General features: G+C 40.2%; 1 protein-coding gene across 1 annotated transcript in view; it reads right to left on the reverse strand.

Annotated features, from left to right (window-relative positions):
• Positions 1 to 20,449, reverse strand: part of LOC146633052 (uncharacterized) — a 200,019-nt gene that overhangs the window by 128,422 nt on the left and 51,148 nt on the right. The window lies entirely within an intron of this gene.

The raw sequence follows: 20,449 nt of genomic DNA on the forward strand, positions 1-20,449 counted from the left end.
GTGGAGATTTCTGATGCCGCTGCTGATTATTCAAACAGTGTTTAAAACGTGAGTCATTTGGTACAGTTGTAAACAATGCACCCCAGTGCAGGCCTTTGAACTGTATGTTAATAAGTACATGAAGTGTACCTGTACCTCAATAGCTGAGAAGAGTCTTTATCCATCATTTGGTGATCTACTGATTTGTTTTTTTAATGTGGCACCTTTTTTTCATGAACTGCAGATGATGAAAAATGTGCTTAAATTAATTTTGTTCATACTTACTGAGCTGCTTAGCTACTTCTTTACTATGTGAATAAACTATTTGAACAGGAAAGGTATCGTAGAATTAAAAACACATCTCAATAGAAGCAACTGTTAAAATTTGGAATGAAATTTATGACTGAATATGAAATCCAAAAGCTGCTGCAATCCTTCGTATTAATGATCTCACTCTCTCTTCCTGTGTGTGTGTGTGTGTGTGTGTGTGTGTGTGTGTGTGTGTGTGTGTGTGTGTGTGTGTGTGTGTGTCCTTCCTGAGTTGACATTTCACCCGTAATGAACCATGAAGTCAGTGTGGATTGAGGACTTCCTGAGCTGTTGACGAACATAAAAGTACAATCACTCTGGACAAAATTAGTTTTTATCTACCATCATGTATTTTCAAACACCATGCTATAATTGTGTTTAGCTTTTGAATGCAAAAACTTATGTACATAGTAAATACACAGTCAGCTTATTTACATAGTTGTCCCCAACTTTTCTCACTTCTCGTTTCCCTGTCAGCAGGCTGGATAAGTTATCGTTGCAAGAATCATCTCATGATTCTTCAGACTCAAATTCTCTAGACCAGCGGCCTGCAATCTCTTTTCAAAAAGAGTCATTTTTGGCTAAAAACACACAGAGCTCCAAGAACACACTCAAGATTTACAATGAAGGCAGCACCGATTAAAGCACCAATTAGTCTATCAGCATGACTATCAGGTGTAAGTACAATATAAAGCGCCTTGAGGCGACTTTTGTTGTGATTTGGCGCTATATAAATAAAACTGAATTGAATTGAAGTACCCTACACTGCTCTGCTGCGGGCCATTGAATAATATGTAGTTCAGTTCATCTTTACAGTGTCATGATGTATTTGCCTCATTTGAGGAAATATAGAGCTAAAATAACAAAAATGTAAATGTCAAAAAGTTTTGAATTTTCAAAGGAAACTTGGCAATAAAAAAATGCAACTCTGGCATTTTTATTCTTATGTGAGTTGGGTTTAATTTGAGCTTAGATGCAAACTTAAAATACATTTTTGTTTTTTGCAATTTGACGAACAAAAGCCAAAAACTAGGATTTTTCTTAATTCCAGGTAACACAAATTGTCTGTACTTTTGTATTAGCTGTGCTTGCACACGTGCTCAGCCCTAAAGGCCCATTTTCAGCCAGGAGTGTCAGGTTAGGGCTGTGTGCAAGCAGGAGTGGTGGTAAGGAGGACCCAAAGTGCAGACGCTCGGAGGCAAGAGTGTACTTCAAAACAGCTTTAATGCTAAACTCAAAAAGTAACAAAACTGATACGCACGCACGCACGCACGCACGCACGCACGCACGCACGCACGCACGCACGCACGCACGCACGCACGCACGCACGCACGCACGCACGCACGCACGACGAGAGTAGATCGCGACAATGATGGAAGAAAACACAGGGCTTAAATACACAGAGGGAGCAATCAGGGAATGAGTGACAGGAGGGAAACACAGCTGGGGCAAATCAGGCCTAACAACACAGGGGAAGCAAAACCAGATACATTAACATGAGACGTGGACCTTCAAAATAAAACAGGAAACATAACACAGACTGAACTTACAGACACAGACTCACAGGCAGGCACTACAACAGAGGGAACAGAGACGTGGGACCAGGACAGACACAGACACAGACAGGACATGGGGATGTAGCAGACAGGGGAGACAGCAACTAAGGAATACACAGAGACAAACCATAAGACATGACTCTAACAAAAACCCAAAGACTAGAAATTATAAATAATATAATAAACTCAAAAACCCTGGGTCAACGACCCAGGCATCCTGACAAGGAGGAACTAACATTTAGGCCTGCCTGTGTTTTTTTCCAAATGTATAAAATTGTCTATAGTGATGATAAATAAACAAGCAGCAACTTAGTAATGCTGTAGCTAAACTGATGTCATCAATTTGCAGACTGTTCCCCTTTCTGATGCTCACACGAATACTTTACTGGAAATCAAATGTGTTTTTTCTCTGAAAAAGCAATTCATCTTTACTTTGATTTCTAACTATTTTCTTGCTGCTGACAAAGCGAAACTTTCTGCAAACTTGGAAACAACTCCAAAGATTAGCTGTTTGTATGTAAAAATATTAGCTATTGAGGTTTAGAATTAAGAGGATCATCTGATAAATCAAAGGGCTGACTTTGGCATTTTTTCAGAATTTTTATTTTTTAATTTTAGATGAATGTGTTTACTAAGAAGAGCAGATGATTGAAATGGAAGTGAAAATGTGTGAAACAGTACATTCTGTCCTTTCGTGGAACAAGGGTTATGCCACATATCTTGTCCACATGACATTATAGCCTGTATTAAGAAATAATTCAGGGAAAATTCAACAACATTTATGTGTCATTTAAAACCACAATTCCACCCTAAACACTTAGAATCCTGCACCGTTTGTGGTCCTGCTGATTTGTGATGTTAAGCTGTGCGGTGCACAAAAGTCAAGGGGGCTTCAAACAGGAAATTTCAGGAATTTAAAGGACTTAAAATGAAAGTCTGAAGCAGGCCCTGTTTTGGTAGTATTTACAGAGTAACCTGTCTTACTACACTGATAAACTTCTCGATTGTACTGTAGTGACTCATCCAAAGAGCCATCTGAGCCAAGAAACACTCTTAAAGACTCGTTAGGATACGACCAACATTTTAAGATTGACAGAGCCAAAATAAACATCCTGACTTTACTGGGTCAGTATTTGGTTTTTCTGCGTTCACAGTTTCTGCTTTCATCATTGCATCATTTAATTGCATCAGTTAGGGCAAAGCTGACCAAGTGAAGAAAACCGAGTCACAAAAAGCAAACAATATTATGTTGTTCCCACCAAGGGAGGAAATGCTTCCAATGTAGTACCTAATAGGCCAGAGTATGCCAGTTGTGAAAAGCTCCAGAGGATTGTCTGGTGTAAATAAGCTTTCCTACAACAGTGCGTTATATAACACTGGGACTCTGAACTTCAAGACACAGAGACGTTACTTACAGTCTGACTGCAGGAGTATTTGGAAGAGACGTGGGAGTTGACCATATCTTCACCCACGATGATGCATGAAACCCCATAACCATCATCAGTGACCTGACATGACAGTGAAGACACGAGGTTTCGTATCAACGCCACCAGATGTACATTATCTAGTTATCCCTCTCTCTCCTGCTGCTACTTCAATCATGAAACTAATCAATGATCAGCTGATCGGCTTTTCTGTCGTGAGTCCGTCTCTCTTGTTTGTTTATCGCCCACTTTGCACCAGAAAGAGGAAACCAGCGGCTGAACAACAGCAGCACGTTTAAGCTTGATCAGCTGTTGTTAGAATTTATTTAATATTACTTTCTACACCAGGATCTTTTTCTACGTAGCTGACAGCTGTAACTGTGCAGGGGCGGGTCTAGCAAAGTTTAGCCAGGGGGGCCGATAGGGCATTAACAGGGAAAGGGGGCACAAAGACATACTTTTCTTTCTAATTTTAATAAATAATTATCTGAATCTTACAACCAAAGTTTTCATCTGATGTAAAATGTATAGAAACCCATTATTGTATACAATAAATATTAAGTCAAATTTATGACCTAGTAAAGTACTTTTTCCTTTGGGCAGATACCATCTGTGCAGTCAATTCTGTTGAAGAAAGAAAGATGTTGAATCTATTTAATTATTGTAGAAAAATTATTTATGTGCATTTTTTTTTAATTTACTTTATATTTTATTTTTGCTTTTAAAATTAAACACAACAGATTTAATTGTGAACAATTACTACAGTTAACATTTTGTGAACTGTAAGCACGAAGAAAAAAGAGAAAAAAACGTATAAAAAAATCAAAAAATCAATAGAAATCAATAATCAATTTAATGCATGTGTATTAAATTGAAGTCGATTACAGTTTTTCTCAGTCGCTTTGGTGCGTTTCTCAGATCAGAATTGAAATTCTCATAACTATTAGTTCAACCTCCACAACACTCAGTCATTTGTGCACATCATAGTAGCAATTTCTCCTCTCTCTGAACAAACTGCAAATGATTTTGGACATGAATCAGTTGCTTCCATACATTTCCCTGCTGCTTTCTGACATTTCCATTTGCTTATGTCATGTCAGTCAAAAGTAATCATACCTATGGATGCTGAATAGTCATTCCCAATAAAACGAATAGTCATACATCCATTGCTTAAGTCATCACACACAAAATTGTTGAACTAGTTATCACATGCCAAATATTGGCCATCTGTCAAGCAAATCCTATACCTTTCTGTATCATTTTTCCTGGAAATGTCTCCGAAATTGAACAATTGATCTCAGGTGAATTACAGCTGTCACTCATGAGGAGGCTCTACCAAATGGGTGATTTTATGTTTACATGTATTCTGTAGCATATTTTTCTTTTGCACAATTCTGTAGGATTACAAACACTTCTACACAATGGAAATGTGAAACGTACGTATTCAGTGTCTCAGTTACTCCCAAGACTCCCATAACATCTACAGTGACTTTACTGCACATTTCAGATAGCTGTACAGGTAGGCCATAGTGCTGTTGTCAGCATTTTCAGGTGTCACCAATTGTTTTTGCAATGGGAAACACTGAAATTATAAACTGTCATAGTGGAAACATGACAATGCCATTTGACTATCTTGTTCATAAAGATGGTGTCAAGACTTTTCATTTTGATGGCACTGACAGTTTCATTGACATGGATACTTGCTTTTGAGGTATGGATAATCAATTCTGTGCATGTGACGTGCTTTTGCAGGCTATCCACTAGGTTTTGCAGTTTGCACTAATTGTTTTGGGAAATGCACTAACTGCTGTGCAAATGTTAATGGTGTTCTGAGGAACGCACCAAAGCGGCTGAGAAAAACTGTAAGCATTATCAGGTGGAGGGAGGTGCTGGGAAGTTTATTTCACAAAACTAAAAAGTTGACACGACATGCTCTCAGATAGATAGATAGATGGATAGATAGATAGATAGATAGATAGATAGATAGATAGATAGATAGATAGATAGATAGATAGATAGATAGATAGATAGATAGATAGATAGATAGATAGATAGATAGATAGATGAATAAATGCATAAACACTGATCTTTTTTTATTCTAATGACAATATCCCGAAAAACAGAGCATTTCCTTCCTCTGGATTTTCTCCCTGATCCATTCTTTCAGGGAATCACAGTGGTCTGTGTTTTTGTAGTTGTTTTTCCCTTCCCACATCTCTTGCATCTTCTCCATGTACTAGTACACAGTTAGGTAGGAGCTCTTGAGCTGCCACATAAATAATCTTCCAGAATAGGAAAAATTGAATAAAAAATATAATCTAAAATAAAAAAAAGTAATGCATTTAAACAATGACTGGAAAAAAGAAAGTGAAGCCAAGGAAAAGGCAAATGTGAAATTGAAAGTATTTAGTTCCATTACATGCAGACAGGAGGATGTGGGTGAAGGAAGCAAAAGTACAAACACATGCACACACACATGCACATGAAGGGACTTGACAAGACTAAGGTTGAGAGATTTGACACACACGGAGAAGAGTGAGAGAGAGAAGGGAAAACAAAAGGAGACTGAAAAATATGAAAGCCAAAGCTGATGCAAAGCACTCCTGCACTCCTTACAAATGCCCCTCCTCTCAGTCAGTGATAACAAACAGAATCCAAAACCAAACCTTGGCATATATATCAAAACTGTAGGAGCAGGGGGATTTCCACTGAATGATACACAAGAGATTCCCAATATGAAAACACTAAATAGTGACATATTAAAACACTGATTTCTGTGTTTTGGTTGATGGAGATTTGACGCTTAAACTTAAACATCATTGAGGTCTGCCACATCAAGATTGCATGCACCCTGTCCTCGGTCCTCTCTACTTTCACCCAGTACATGAAATGACACACCAGAGACAATAAAACTTTGGACTTACAGTATATCCTGCAAATAAGGCATTTGCCTTTTCTGTTCAGTCGAGTTCTCACCCAACTCATCTGGATGTATGCACACAATTTATAGCTAATGAGAGTACAGAAAGCCCAATAAGGGCCAGGTCTTAAAGCATTAAATGCCTACCTACTCCCTGTTGCACTTAAAACATTTATTTACACCATCATGGGTTTCTGTATATCTTATACCAACATCATGCATCCTGTATTACCTGTTTAAAATAAGCCATCTAAAACACTGCAACAGGCTGGTTGAGGAAGCAGGACAGAAGCCAAATGTGTTGTAAGAATAGCAAAGGCTTCTCTGTACTGACAGAGCTGACCCCAGACGCTCCTGAAAATGGTGACACCACAGAGTCCCTGTGGGCACTGCTCCTTTTGTGAAGTCATTAGAGTCCAATGAAATCTAAAGCTTGGAGGTATTACTCCTGTATTCATCTCTGTGGTGTAGAAAATCCATCTCTGTGATTTGGCTAATTGCATGATAAAGGTTAATGCAAAAAACTCCACGTGGATGCAATGCCCCATGGGCTTCACTGCTCTCAGGGCTTTTGAAAAGTCACTAACAGAACACCTGTCAAGTTTCAGTCCTCAGGGACGTTCAACATTGTTGCAACACGTTGATGATTGAAGTTTTGTGACTGGTAAGCAGACCTTTGAGAACAACACAAAAGTGCTGCTGAAACAGCTTACTGAGCAGGGTTCACATGGTCAGACTGTCCAAATTCACCTGGGACACGTGATCACGTCAGACGGCAAGTCCCTCTCACTAAGAAGGACTGCTGTGATTTAATCTATTCCAAACCACAAACAGACAATGATGACATTTCTTTGCATGACATTTTGCTGTAAATGCATACCAAACTATGCAACGTGAGTGGCTCCACTGTCAACAATGATACATGGGAGGTGGACCAACTGCACACAACAGACAACATGTGACTAATGACACGTGCTTTCACAGACCTAAAACTGACACTGCAGACTGCACCAAGTTATGGATTATCCATCATCAATCCTAGCAAATCATAGGCCCAGACAGTGGATGAAAGTAGCCTCTGTTTTATCACTGGAGCACGGGGCGACAGCAAAGGCCAGTGATGTAGTTCTCATCCAAAACAGAATCAGCAGCCAAAAAAGACATTCTAGCTTCATGTGACCTTGTGAGCTACTCCGACTCAAGACTTTTGGTACCATATTGTGTATCACTGATCCATCTACAGCAAAGACACATGACTGTATGGCAGCCTCCTCTGACCTATAGAATAACAGGTCTGGTCAGCTCAGACCAGGTGGTCTTTGCGAACTGCTCAGCATCACACAACCCAGACACTGAGTTTAGCTGGCAAATCAACTGATTTGCTTAAGCTGAATGCTAAATGATGCAGGGAATCACTGCACATCAAACCTGTAATATGTTATAAACTACAGCCATTTTTAAAGATAGAGTTGGACAGAATATGAAACCAGACCATATCTTTAACATCAAAAGAGCACAACAGAAAGCTGCCACAGACTAGGAATGTGGGGAAAACAGCAGGGACTTGCAGAACAGGTGAGGCATAGTATGGCCCTCATAGAAAAAACAAAACAAAAACATGTCTACGCGAACTTTTCTCCTCATTATACTAAACTCAGGGACCAATATCAGTACTACATTAAATGTAGAGGAAGGTGTGTTTTGACTAATCTAACATCTGTGTACTGTGACTAAGTAAAATCCTGTGCAAAGAGCATGTGTGCAAAAATGGGATGCAATGGCAACAATAAAGGTCAGGATACACTTTGTTCTGCATTATCAACAAACAAAGAATCCACACAGTGGATATAAAGGAGTCATTATTTTCCCCCTGTTTATCCATGCCATATTAACCTTTGTAAAAGGGTTTTTCTTTCAATAAATCTCAGAAAACCACTGTGGTTTTAACGCTCTGTCCGTGTCCAAACCCTGTAAATAGGTAAGCTGGTAATAATTCTTTTTCATTTGCATTTCAAATTTTATTTTTAGATTAAAAGGAATGTCAGCAAAAAAGTACCAGTCCAAATGAAGACTGTGTGCCAACAGACTATCTCAGAAAATGACATGCTGGTATCACCTGATACTTATTGTTGCTCGACTACAGCTGGGATGTTTTCATGTAATGATGTAATGGTGTAAAGTAACTGGATCTTTGATCTGTATGCTACAGAAAGGAAGTTTGTCACCATGATTATTTTCTCTCCCACTGAGAAAATAGTAAAAAAAATAAAATAAAATAAAATCAGAAAGTCAAATGAGTGAAGCTTTGAGGTTGGAGTTTAACCAGAACTACTCACCATATGATAAAATATCCAAACTACCACATAATTCTTACAAGAAAAAAAGACTAACTACACTTTCCATATCCAAAACGAAACCAAAATCATGGGGAAAGGCTCAGATATTATATACAAGTTGTGGCTTCCACAGAAAAAGACACTTCAGAGTTGTCTAAACTTGTGGTATTGTGACATGAAAGAACAGAGTGGAAGGGAGATAAAGAAAATCCCCGCCTGTTCCCTTAAAACTTTCATAACTGGGTCACTCTCACTTGGCATCGGTGGGACTTTTCCAATACAGGAAAACACCTCAGTCCCCAGAATGAGAGCATGGGTATTTGCTTAGCTAGCAGCATGCCCGACCAATATTTCCACTAACCAATACAGACACTGAAAACCAATTACACATGTACTGTACATACAAATATGACACCTCCTCCACCACATTTTCATCAGTGTTTGTCAGGCTGTCCTGTGGCTATTAACCACTGCTTGGTTTTTTTGTTTGTTTAATCTTTTCCTCCCCTGGAGCGGATTTTAGAGAATATGTGCCTCCATGCTGCAGCTGCTTTCTGTGCAGCTAATCAGATCCAAATATCTAGGACTACTGTCACATTGTAAGCAGGACTGAAAGGCGTAATGTTACGTCTTACTATTGGGGAAAAGAAAAATTCAGCGCCGGTCACTTTGGTTCCCATAACAGTTTCTCCTTACACTCCTTACACTCATACAGTGGGGCAAAAAAGTATTTAGTCAGCCACCGATTGTGCAAGTTCCCCCACCTAAAATGATGACAGAGGTCAGTAATTTGCACCAGAGGTACACTTCAACTGTGAGAGACAGAATGTGAAAAAAAAATCCATGAATTCACATGGTAGGATTTGTAAAGAATTTATTCGTAAATCAGGGTGGAAAATAAGTATTTGGTCACCTCAAACAAGGAAAATCTCTGGCTCTCACAGACCTGTAACGTCTTCTGTAAGAAGCTTTTCTGTCCCCCACTCGTTACCTGTATGAATGGCACCTGTTTGAACTCATCATCTGTATAAAAGACACCTGTCCACAGCCTCAAACAGTCAGACTCCTAACTCCGCCATGGCCAAGACCAAAGAGCTTTCGAAGGACACCAGGAAAAGTATTGTAGACCTGCACCAGACTGGGAAGAGTGAATCTACAATAGGCAAGCAGCTTGGTGTGAAAAAATCAACTGTGGGAGCAATCATCAGAAAATGGAAGACATACAAGACCACTGATAATCTCCCTCGATCTGGGGCTCCACGCAAGATCTCATCCCGTGGGGTCAGAATGATCATGAGAACGGTGAGCAAAGATCCCAGAACCACACGGGGGGACCTGGTGAATGACCTGCAGAGAGCTGGGACCAAAGTAACAAAGGTCACCATCAGTAACACACTACAACGGCAGGGAATCAAATCCCGCAGTGCCAGACGTGTTCCGCTGCTGAAGCCAGTGCATGTCCAGGCCCGTCTGAAGTTTGCCAGAGAGCACATGGATGATACAGCAGAGGATTGGGAGAATGTCATGTGGTCAGATGAAACCAAAGTAGAACTTTTTGGTATAAACTCAACTCGTCGTGTTTGGAGGAAGAAGAATACTGAGTTGCATCCCAAGAACACCATACCTACTGTGAAGCATGGGGGTGGAAACATCATGCTATGGGGCTGTTTTTCTGCCAAGGGGACAGGACGACTGATCCGTGTTAAGGACAGAATGAATGGGGCCATGTATCGTGAGATTTTGAGCCAAAACCTCCTTCCATCAGTGAGAACTTTGAAGATGAAACGAGGCTGGGTCTTCCAACATGACAATGATCCAAAACACACCGCCCGGGCAACAAAGGAGTGGCTCCGTAAGAAGCATTTGAAAGTCCTGGAGTGGCCTAGCCAGTCTCCAGACCTCAACCCCATAGAAAATCTGTGGCGGGAGTTGAAAGTCCATGTTGCGCGGCGACAGCCCCAAAACATCACTGCTCTCGAGAAGATCTGCATGGAGGAATGGGCCAAAATACCAGCTACTGTGTGTGCAAACCTGGTAAAGACCTATAGTAAACGTTTGACCTCTGTTATTGCCAACAAAGGTTATGTTACAAAGTATTGAGTTGTATTTTTGTTATTGACCAAATACTTATTTTCCACCCTGATTTACCAATAAATTCTTTACAAATCCTACCATGTGGATTCATGGATTTTTTTTTCACATTCTGTCTCTCACAGTTGAAGTGTACCTCTGGTGCAAATTACTGACCTCTGTCATCATTTTAGGTGGGGGAACTTGCACAATCGGTGGCTGACTAAATACTTTTTTGCCCCACTGTAAACCTTCATGCATTTTTAAACAATGTCTTTTTATTAAATGTTTTTCCTTTTATATAAACAGAAAGAAAAGAGAAGGATTACAGATGATCTGTACATTCGGTTTAAGTAGCCCGTACATTTAGGCTTTGAAATAAAAGGGGGGGGGAGAAAAAAGGGAAATAAAGAGAAGAAAAAGAGCGAAATATAAACATATGTATGATATTTGCCAAGGTAACATAATCCCTGCAAAATAATCCCATTCATTCCCACCCAGGTCACTGCCATAGACCTGTCCACTGTATTTCCACATCTGACATAAGAGAGTTTGCTGAAAAATTCTTATAGATTTTGAAATGCATCAATGAAAGGACCCTGCACACTTCCACATCCAGTTCAAGAAAACCTTTCATTTGATGCGGTTAGGGGACAAAAACAAAACACTTTGAATGGCACAACTGGAGTCTCTCCTTATACTGTAGATTTTTCTCTGAGAAGAGAAAATATTCCTTTTTTAAAATACCAAATAATGTTGCATTTTAGACAAAGTGTGGACAAAATTCAAGTAAGAATATGCCAAAATCATTTAAAAGTTCAGTTTTATAACTTCAGAACATGATTAATCCTGTTTAATCAGCTGTTAAATTGGTTGCTGGGAAAGGAAAAGACCTGTCATACCATCTTACTGTGATGTTCCTTTTAACCTGCAGTAGTTTAGAGGACAAATTATTTTGTGCACTCTCATTTCCATCCTGAATGTGAGAGCAGTGGCAGCACTTTGCAAATAATAAATAATAGGATGCAGTTTCACGCACCTCCTGCCATTGAATAACATGCTGGGCTTCCTCTCTGTCAGGATGTCAGTGGCTGGGGGAGATATCATGGAATAAAAAAATTAAATGTACGTCACATTTTTGGTCTTGAAAAATAAAAGGGGGGGTGACATGTGCTGCTCATGAACGTAGTCACTACTGCAGTCCCAGAGTGGAGCCACAGGTCTTAGACAGGAAGACTTAATGGCAGCTGAAATCCTTCAATTGTTTCCACTGACACAGATCAACATTTTTATAGTTGTAAATGCTGCAACGGCCTTCAATATTTTTATTAAAACACTTGCAAAGGCAGAGGGAGCAGTACAGAAACACTGTTTTACTACTAGCATAGAGAAACTGGAACAAAGTTCATTAAAAAGAAAAAAGAAAACCAGACTGAAAACAACTCGAGTAAAGCACAGTTGTTTGATATCATCAGCACAGAAGTGATAAGACACCTCAGGGAACTGCCTAATTATAAGTCCTAGAGGTAACATGTACAAAAGAAAAAGAATAGGACCCAGAACTGAACCCTGCGGTACCCCACATGTCAGATCTTTAGAATGTGACATAAACCGATTCGCAAAAACACTAAAAGATCTGTTGGAGAGGTATGACCGAAACCACTCCAGAGCCAGACTGGACACACCGACTACGTCCCGGAACCTGTTAATCAGGATGGTATGATCAATGGAGTCAATGGCAGATGTCAAGTCCAAGAAAACCGTGACTGAGGATGCTCCGGAGTCAGCTGACATCATAATGTCACTAGAGACTTTAAGTAATGCGGTTTCTGTTGAGTGACTTTTACGGAAACCTGACTGAAATTTGTCATAAATTTCATGTTTTTCTAAAAAAGTGGTAAGTTGATCTGCAACTACTTTTTCCAGAATTTTCGATAATAATGGAAGCTTAGAGATAGACCTATAATTCTTAAGCTGAGTTGGATCCAAACTGCTCTTTTTTAATATCGGCTCAACAACAGCATGCTTACAGAACGTAGGGACCACACCTGTTAAAAGAGAGGCATTGCATATCTCTACAATAGAGCGGCCAATGGCAGAGAGAGCATTTTTAAACAGCCCAGCAGGTAGAATGTAATTTGCACAAGTGGTAATTTTCATTTTTTCCAGCAGGAGTTAAAGGTCATGTATGGTCATTGGGTTAAACACTGACAGTAAATGAGGGGGAGGTGGCCCAGAGACACAAACAGATGGTATTGAAGAACCAATGCTCATACGGACATGATCAACTTTATCCACAAAGAAATTCAGAAAGTCATCACTCTCAGATATAAAGGTCACAGGTACTGGGTGGACCACGGGGGAAACAATAGAGTTTATGGAGTCAAACAGTACCTTGGAATTTCTCTTGCTTGATGATATTAACTGAGAAAAATATCCTGATCTGGCTGTTTTTATGGTTTCATGTAGGGAAACCCAAAGTTCCCTAAGGTGGAGCCTGTGAACTTCGAGTTTAGTTGATTTCCAAAGGCGTTCTACTTTCCTACAGATTCTTTTGACCTTCCTTACGTCATAATTTATCCATGGATGAGCTCTTTTTGGGGAAGCAATGACAGATTTCATAGGTGCCACTGAATTTAAAATCTCCAAGCAGTGATTGTTAAAACACTGTGTAGCAACATCAGCATCAGTGCAGCCATTGATCACACGAGGGTCCAACATATTAGAAAACTTCAAAGCAACATCCTGATTTATGAACCGCTTATGGAACATGAGATTAGAAGGTGGTGCGTACAGTGGGAAGCTAAGATTAAAAGTAACACAGGAATGGTCACTCACTTATACGTCTTTAACACAGACATTAGTTATGTCTAAGCCAAGAGAAAACACAAGGTCCAAGGTGTGGCCTTTAACATCGGTGGGTCCAGAGACATGCTGAATGAAACTAAAAGAGTCTGTAATAGATAAAAAGTCAGAGGCCATGCTACAGCTAAGATCATCCACGTGGAGGTTGAAATCCCCAATCATTAAGACTTTCTCCAGTTTAATAATGGAAGATAAAAAGTCCGTAAAATCTTTAATGAAAACATCAGCGGGGCCGGGATGGCGGTAAATTAAAACACAATAAAATATATCTGAAGAACCAACCTTAAGAAGTTGTGACTCAAAGGAAGGGAAAAACTCAGTGTCCTGCACGCGAAATTGTCTCGGTGAACAGTGATCAGACCACCACCACGATTGTCCAAATGCGGAGTCCCGATGAAGCGACAGCCGACCGGGCAGAGCTCATTAAGGTGGATACATTCATGAGAAACATGAAGTCCAGACTATTACTGCTAAAAAAGCCATTCAGTACAAATGATTTGTTGGCTATGGAGCGAGCGTTTAGGAGAGCGATCTGAAGCGGAGGTGACAGGCTGACGTCATCAACAGCTGATTGACAGCAGACACCTGGAAAGAGGATGTAGTCTCCCGGTACCCCTAACTGTGGAACTATGGTCTTGTAGAATGACAGGCCAAAGTGAAAACATCCCGCATCTCCAGACTTTTCATCGCCCGTGATGAAAAGGCCACTTCAGCCACTCCATATTTACGGGTCGTACTTCCATGAATCGGACCTCTGGTGGAATATAGGAGATACCACTCTGCCGCAGACAGATTACCTCTCAGGAACATACTGCCTACCCCTGCTTACTTCGCACAGGAGATGCTACAGGAAACGGGGTAAGCAGAGTTGAGAAATATTATTCTGAAAGCAAACAATTTCAGAATAATATTCCTCAACATAAAAACGCTGTATCGTGCAGAGAAGAAGGGAGCATGATCAAGAAATGCCAAAGCCAACCCAGGACTGTTCCAAGAATGGAACAACATTCCTTCCCGAAAGTCCAGCAGCCAGTCAACCAATTTCAAGCGGGCAACTTGCAACAACTTGCAACTTGCAACAACCAATCATTTTTCCCTCATAGGTGGTTGCCAGATGGTCACAGACTGGTCTCAAAGACTGTGTGAGTGGGGACCTAGCTTAGCAAGTAACCGAACCAAACTATTTCCACCACACAGTAGAACCGTTTTCATTTCAAAGAAGTTCTACAAAGCTTGCTGAACACTGCAACTGAGAAACCAACTAACTATCAGCTCTAAATGAATTTTGTGGTTTATATCGATCATTTGGCTTAAACATAAATTTGATTCCATTATACAACACAAGCAGGGCCATTGAAATAAAGGCTCTGCACTGAGACTTAAATAATATTTGATTCACATCATACTGGAGTCTGCAAGGACAAGATGGTCAAGACATGTGCCTACATGTATGCATCATATATACTATATTCAGTGTTGGGGAGTAACGGAATACATGTGCCGCCGTTACGTATTTAAAATACAAAATATGAGTAACTGTATTCCGTTACAGTTACCGTTTAAAAAGGTGGTATTCAGAATACAGTTACTTTGTTGAAATAAATGGATTACACTGCGGTACTTTCCTGTTTCATGTTGTCGCGGGTCAGGCCTGTTTGGGTTTTGTTTGACAGCTACGTTCTGTTGTTCCAGGCGGCAGCGTTACGGTTGCCATGGTTACAGGGTGACGCTCTCTCTCTGCGTGTTTCCTGGGTGAGAGAGCGCCTTTTTGTTGTTGTTGTGCTAAGCTAATAGGCAGAATGCTACAGGTATAGCTCTACAGAATGTAGCATCATGGCCAGTGTAGTCCGTGCTGCAGGGAGAATGGACTGCCATACCCGTTATGTGTCTGTGAGCGCGAGGAGGGAGAAAAAGGAAAAGTACGAGCTGTCATCAAGCAGAAACGGGAGCTGGAAGCATGTAAATATAATAATAATATGCAATAATACTAAGTGCAATAATCCTTTCTCTCATCGTTGTATTTTTACTCAGTTGTATATAGTATTTGTATTTGTATTCTATTTTTATCTTATTGTATATTTATTTTATTTTATTCTACTGTATATAGTATTTTATTTTATTCTATCCTGTACAGTTGTGTACTGTATTTATTCTTATTGTATTCTAATTTTTGCCTCATAACTTTTGCACTGTCCACTTCCTGCTGTGACAAAACAAATTTCCCACGTGTGGGACTAATAAAGGTTATCTTATCTTATCTTATCTTATCTTATAACCACTGCAGCCAAGAAGAGAGCCTGACGAGCCCAGTTGTAAGTAAGCTATTAAGACTCGACTGTACACCGTGTTCGTGTTTTCCTCCGAAAACAATAATTTCTGTTGGAGCAGCCTTTCAACGCCTCTCTCTGTCTCTCGCAAGCAGAGTTAACCCAGACAACAAAGTAAAGCTATTTTTCGGCTACGAGCCCGACATGAACCCGACGTATTAGTCAGAGGTCCCTTTACTACGGTTCGGAGCCGCGGACCTTCAGTAACAGTAATAAATCACACAGCAATAGTACATTCATGTAGTTGTAAAAAGCATGATAATATATTAAGCAATCCAAAGTATTCAGAATACGTTAATCTCATTGAGTAACGTAACGGAATACGTTACAGAATACATTTTGGAGCATGTAATCTGTAATCTGTAGTGGAATACATTTTAAAAGTAACCTTCCCAACACTGACTATATTAACCTGAACTGCACACAACATTCTAGTTAACTTGGCCACATCTTTAGACAAGTGAGGGCAGTTTCACACTAATCAGACACACACATCTTGCCCAGCATTCCTACCTCTGCCGGGATGTTCCAGACAAGTCTCTGAGTTTGGGGTAGAGAAGGCTCCACATCACCTTTACAGTGGCCGTCCTCAGTGTAGCCTAGCTGGAAGGCATCTGTGGCCAGCGTGTACTGGAGGAAAAAATAAATAAACAGGGAAGGAAAAGATTATTTTTAATATAAGAGTTGGCACAGCCATACTTGTAAAAATGTACATTATTATGAAAGTGGGAAAAGAAGTTGCCTTTGTTTTGTTTTGTTTGTTTTGTTTTTTAGACAGACAATACAAAAATAAAGGAGAGATGATGACTGCATGAAAACTCAACATAAGCATTTATATATATATATATATATATATATATATATATATATATATATATATATATATATAAATTCTTTACAAATCCTACCATGTGGATTCATGGATTTTTCTTTCACATTCTGTCTCTCACAGTTGAAGTGTACCTCTGGTGCAAATTACTGACCTCTGTCATCATTTTAGGTGGGGGAACTTGCACAATCGGTGGCTGACTAAATACTTTTTTGCCAGACTATAAATATATAAAGCATTTGTAAAAATATAACACCATAATATACATAAAACACAATTACTTAAAAGAAATCAATAAATACACAAACACTTCAACCAGTGCTTTCTCAGACTGGATGAGTAACGGGAACCGTTGGATCTGTGAGCGCTAAAATTATACTGTTACTCGAACCATCCAGTCGTTCTCTAAAATTGAACATTAGCTTTCTTAAAAGTGCTTTAAAAGTCCAAACACACACAGCTACAAACATCTGGCTGGCACTACCCCTCCAAAAGATTCTTATCGCATCATTATATGCAACATGCAGCTTCTGCATGCTACAGTGTTTGTAGGATGACCACAAGGGGGCAGTATATATCGGTGTGCAATACGCTTTAAACAAAGCCACTTTAACTGGAAGTGAACAAAAGCTGAATTTGCGTGCAGTAGCATTTGCCTGCACATAGAGCTCACACCGCTGTCTGTATATGTCATCATCATCATTCATTTTCTCAGTAATAAAGTCCCCGAGGTATTTCACCTTTTTATGAACTTCAAGAGTTTTTTGTGCCAGTTTAAACAAAGGGAAATTTAGCTGTTTATCCTGCTTGGTTCTACATATCAAAACAGCACTTTTAGCAGCATTGTACTTCATGTCATATTGCACACCATATTCAGTACAGACATTGAGAAGATCCTGTAACCCAGCACTGCTTGGACTATAAACAACCAGGTCATCTGCATACATGAGATGATTTATCAATGTTTTACCTAATATACACCCAGTGTTACAGGCTCTCAGCTGTATGGACAAATCATCAACATATAAATTAAATAAAATTGGAGACAAAATCCCACCCTGTCTAACACCATTGCTGACGCCAAAGGGGGCAGAAATACTGCTTCCCCATTTAACCTGCATGTTCTGATGAGCGTACCAGTAAGAGAGAATCCTCACGATGTATTGAGGAACTCCCCGTCTCTTCAGTTTATCAAAAAGTTTTCTGTGGTTCACTCGATCAAAAGCCTTAGAGCATGGGTCCCCAAACTTTTTCCAGTGAGGGCCACATAACTTTTCCCTTCTCTGATGGGGGCCAGGGTCAGTTTTTAACAGAAAAAGTGTGATAATCGCAGGTTTGCCGAAATGTTAACCTTTATTGTTTTCCAGAAAGCCGCACATAACCAAATATTAATAACCCTTTCCGAGATCAAATAACCCTCTTTGGGTTCTTCACAGAAAAAATTAACGTAGGAAATACTTAATAACACTATTTATGACATCAATAAATAATCAAATAACCTTCTTTGGGTTCTTCACAGAAAAAAAGTCAGGAAATATATAATAACAGTATTTCTGAAATCAATAATAACCAAATAACCCTCTCTGGGTTCTTCACAGAAAGAAAGTTTCTGTTGTGCCGTGCGCAGTGTTGGGGAGTAACGGAATACATGTACCGCCGTTACGTATTTAAAATACAAAATATGAGTAACTGTATTCCGTTACAGTTACCGTTTAAAAAGGTGGTATTTAGAATACAGTTACTTTGTTGAAATAAATGGATTACACTGCGGTACTTTCCTGTTTCATGTTGTCGCGGGTCAGGACTGTTTGGGTTTTGTTTGACAGCTACGTTCTGTTGTTCCAGGCGGCAGCGTTACGGTTGCCATGGTTACAGGGCGACGCTCTCTCTCTCTGCGACTGTGTGTTTCCTGGGTGAGAGAGGCCTTTTCGTTGTTGTTGTTGTTGTGCTAAGCTAACAGGCAGAATGCTACAAGCATAGCTCTAAAGAATGTAGCATCATGGGCAGTGTAGTCCGTGCTGCAGGGAGAATGGACTGCCATACACGTTATGGGTCTGTGAGCGCGAGGAGGGAGAAAAAGGGGAGTGGAAAGGTACGAGTTGTCATCGAGGAAAACCGGGAGCTGGAAGCATGTAAATATAATAATAACCACTGCAGCCAAGAAGAGTGCCTGACGAGCCCAGTTGTAAGTAAGCTATTAAGACTCGACTGTACACCGTGTTCGTGTTTTCCTCCGAAAACAATAAGTTCCGTTGGAGCAGCCTTTCAACGCCTCTCTCTGTCTCTCGCAAGCAGAGTTGACCCACACAACAAAGTAAAGCTATTTTTCGGCTACGAGCCGACAGGGACCCCGCCTTATTAGTCAGAGGTCCCTTTACTACAGTTCGGAGTCGCGGACCTTCAGTAATAGTAATAAATCACAGCAATAGTACATTCACGTTGTTGTAAAAAGCATGATAATATATTAAGTAATCCAAAGTATTCAGAATACGTTACTGTCATTGAGTAACGTAACGGAATACGTTACAGAATACATTTTGGGGCATGTATTCTGTAATGGAATACATTTTAAAAGTAACCTTCCCAACACTGGCCGTGCGCAATCTTAAGCTTCAGTTGTCAGAGCAGAATCTCTTAAATGACTCATATGAGCAGTCTCTCAAAGTTCTTGTGTTCTTTCCTTATAATCCAGTTTTGTAGGTGCCAGTAGGGTAGCCTAGTAGACACCACTGTTTGCTTTCTCTCATCAACTTCCCTCTGAAAACCACAAAGCAAGCAGGCTGAGAAACCAAACTAAGTGATACAGCACCTACACAGCACAAAACATTTCAATACCAGTATGGTTGTGGAGATGGATTTTATCCCAGTAGATTTTATTATGATTATATGTGTTTATACTCAGAATAACTTATTCAAGTCTCAAAAGTGAGCTTACCTATGTACTGTATGTTCATCAGTGTGAACTGTGGGCCTGCATCTGGCCGGTGAGAAGTTGAATGTCCGGTTCCATTCTAGTCACAGCCAGTCTCAAACACTGATGCAGATGTTCATCTGTCAATCTTGATCTCATCGGAGTTTTCATGAGTTTCATGCGTGAAAAGGTTTGCTCGCAGATATACGTGCTGCCAAAAAGTGTGGACATCTTCATTGCATGTTTTTTTTATGTTAGGGTACGTGTCATTTGGGAGGGCGGCATAGAAGTCAACGAGACTGTTGGGCTTGAATGGGTCTTTCAGAACATCACAGTTCTGTAACTCGACCAGCTCAAACTGATAAAAAGGCTGGGCTTCATCGATGTCGGCAACAAAGGGGTTTTGGAAAAGACGGATTTCTTTTGCATGAACATGTAGTTGACGGAATCACACACTGAACTCCGCCTTCAGCATTTCCAGTGCTTCCACACACTTTTCAGCTGGGAACGGGACCGCTGGGTTCTCTGCAGAAAGGTTTTGGGTAGCAGGGAGATGGGTGAAGTTGTGCTTTTTCACATGTTCCAAAAGCAGCGCTAGTTTCAACTCAAATGCAGGGAATACATGTTGCAAATGAGTTTCCCCTGGCCTTGTAGCTGCAAGTTAAGGCCGTTCAGCATTTCCGTCACGTCTGTTAAAAATGCGAGGTGCCACTTCCATTCTGGGTCGATCAGCTCTGGGACCGTTTTGCCTTTTGAATGAAGAAATGCGTTAATTTCGGGTAGCAGCTCGTAAAAACGCCTCAAAACTCTGCCGCGGCTCAACCATTGTCTAGTACAGCACATCTCCGTATGCAGATTCCAGTTCAGACGGGTCACGTTCACGTTCTGGGAAAAGTGCGGTTTAGTGTGGTTTACAATTCAAA

The sequence above is a fragment of the Diplotaxodon limnothrissa genome, linkage group LG4 (genome assembly GCF_057381915.1).
Source record: "Diplotaxodon limnothrissa isolate DT_005_m linkage group LG4, D_limnothrissa_male_GT1.1, whole genome shotgun sequence".
Taxonomy (NCBI): domain Eukaryota; kingdom Metazoa; phylum Chordata; class Actinopteri; order Cichliformes; family Cichlidae; genus Diplotaxodon; species Diplotaxodon limnothrissa.